Raw genomic sequence first — 2,713 nt, forward strand, 5'->3', positions numbered from 1 at the left:
GCTCACACCCTGGAAGTCACTCTCGGCCACGAACGGTTAGGACTTCCCGCTAGGAAGAACCGTAGGGACTTGGAACACGAAACCAAAATGCCCTCTCACAGGATTTCAGGTGAAGGAGATATTCGCACCCCTAAAAGTGTCACCACCTCAAATACACCGGGGTAAGGTGCCAACTTACCCGGGCTCCTGGAACTGCTGCCCGGCTGAAGCCCAAAATAAAAACCTCATAGGGTTTTTCCTCCAAAACGTCAATGAAGACAGACCTGCCAGCGAGGCCGACGGGGACTTCCAGGAGGCCGGCATGACGTGCCACTACATACCGGTCACACCATGGAAGTCCTTCTCGGGTTGGACCAGGTGCAGCTCCCGCTAGAACGTGCAGCACGTCCTCCTTCACGGTACTCTCGATTGGAGTCGCCAACGTGGCCGAGCTCCTACAACTGCTGGTCGGCCTGGGACTCCAGAAAGAATGTACCAAAGTTCTTTCGTGGAAGTTCAGGTGCAGCGGACCGACCAGCCAATGAGGCCAACGGGGACTTCCAGGAGACACCATGAGAGGGCCGGTGCCTATCGCTCACACCCTGGATGTCACTCTCGGCCACGAACGGTTAGGACTTCCCGCTAGGAAGAACCGTTGGGACTTGGAACTCAAAACCTAAATGCCCTCTCACAGGATTTCAGGTGAAGGAGATATTCGCACCCCTAAAAGTGTCACCACCTCAAATACACCGGGGTAAGGTGCCAACTTACCCGGGCTCCTGGAACTGCTGCCCGGCTGAAGCCCAAAATAATAACCTCATAGGGTTTTTCCTCCAAAACGTCAATGAAGACAGACCTGCGAGCTAGGCCGACGGGGACTTCCAGGAGGCCGGCATGGCGTGCCACTACATACCGGCCACACCATGGAAGTCATTCTCGGGTTGGACCAGGTGCAGCTCCCGCTAGAACGTGCAGCACGTCCTCCTTCACGGTACTCTCGATTGGAGTCGCCAACGTGGCCGAGCTCCTACAACTGCTGGTCGGCCTGGGACTCCAGAAAGAATGCACCAAAGTTCTTTCGTGGAAGTTCAGGTGCAGCGGACCGACCAGCCAACGAGGCCGACGGGGACTTCCAGGAGGCCGGCATGACGTGCCACTACATACCAGTCACACCATGGAAGTCCTTCTCGGCCACGAAGGGTTAGGACTTCCCGCTAGGAAGAACCGTTGGGACTTGGAACGCGGAGCAGAAATGCCCTCTCACAGGTTTTCAGGTGAAGGAGATATTCGCTCCCCTAAAAGTGTCACCACCTCAAATACACCGGGGTAAGGTGCCAACTTACCCGGGCTCCTGGAACTGCTGCCCGGCTGAAGCCCAAAATAAAAACCTCATAGGGTTTTTCCTCCAAAACGTCAATGAAGACAGACCTGCGAGCTAGGCCGACGGGGACTTCCAGGAGGCCGGCATGGCGTGCCACTACATACCGGCCACACCATGGAAGTCATTCTCGGGTTGGACCAGGTGCAGCTCCCGCTAGAACGTGCAGCACGTCCTCCTTCACGGTACTCTCGATTGGAGTCGCCAACGTGGCCGAGCTCCTACAACTGCTGGTCGGCCTGGGACTCCAGAAAGAATGCACCAAAGTTCTTTCGTGGAAGTTCAGGTGCAGCGGACCGACCAGCCAACGAGGCCGACGGGGACTTCCAGGAGACACCATGAGAGGGCCGGTGCCTATCGCCCACACCCTGGAAGTCACTCTCGGCCACGAACGGTTAGGACTTCCCGCTAGGAAGAACCGTTGGGACTTGGAACTCAAAACCTAAATGCCCTCTCACAGGATTTCAGGTGAAGGAGATATTCACACCCCTAAAAGTGTCACCACCTCAAATACACCGGGGTAAGGTGCCAAAGTACCCGGGCTCCTGGAACTGCTGCCCGGCTGAGGCCCAAAATAAAAACCTCATAGGGTTTTTCCTCCAAAACGTCAATGAAGACAGACCTGCCAGCGAGGCCGACGGGGACTTCCAGGGGGCCGGCATGACGTGCCACTACATACCGGTCACACCATGGAAGTCATTCTCGGTTTGGACCAGGTGCAGCTCCCGCTAGAACGTGCAGCACGTCCTCCTTCAAGGTGTTCGGTTGGAGTCGCCAAGGTGGCCGAGCTCCTGCAACTGCTGGTCGGCCTGGGACTCCAGAAAGAATGCATCAAAGTTCTTTCGTGGAAGTTCAGGTGCAGCGGACCGACCAGCGAGCAAGGCCGATGGGAACTTCCAGGAGGCCAGCATGACGTGCCACTACATACCGGTCACACCATGGAAGTCCTTCTCGGGTTGGACCAGGTGCAGCTCCCGCAAGAACGTGCAGCACGTCCTCCTTCATGGTACTCGGTTGGAGTCACAGAGCTGGCCGAGCTCCTGCAACTGCTGGTCGGCCTGGGACTCCAGAAAGAATGCACCAAAGTTCTTTCATGGAAGTTAAGGTGCAGCGGACCGACCAGCGAACGAGGCCGACGGGGACTTCCAGGAGGCACCGTGAGAGGGCGGGCCGGTACCTATTGCTCAAACCCTGGAAGTCACTCTCGGCCAGGAACGGTTAGGACTTCCCGCTAGGAAGAACCGTTGGGACTTGGAACTCAAAACCTAGATGCCCTCTCACAGGATTTCAGGTGAAGGAGATATTCACACCCCTAAAAGTGTCACCACCTCAAATACACCGGGGTAAGGTGCCAAA

Source organism: Rhinoderma darwinii, chromosome 11 (assembly GCF_050947455.1).
Source record: "Rhinoderma darwinii isolate aRhiDar2 chromosome 11, aRhiDar2.hap1, whole genome shotgun sequence".
NCBI classification, from domain to species: domain Eukaryota; kingdom Metazoa; phylum Chordata; class Amphibia; order Anura; family Rhinodermatidae; genus Rhinoderma; species Rhinoderma darwinii.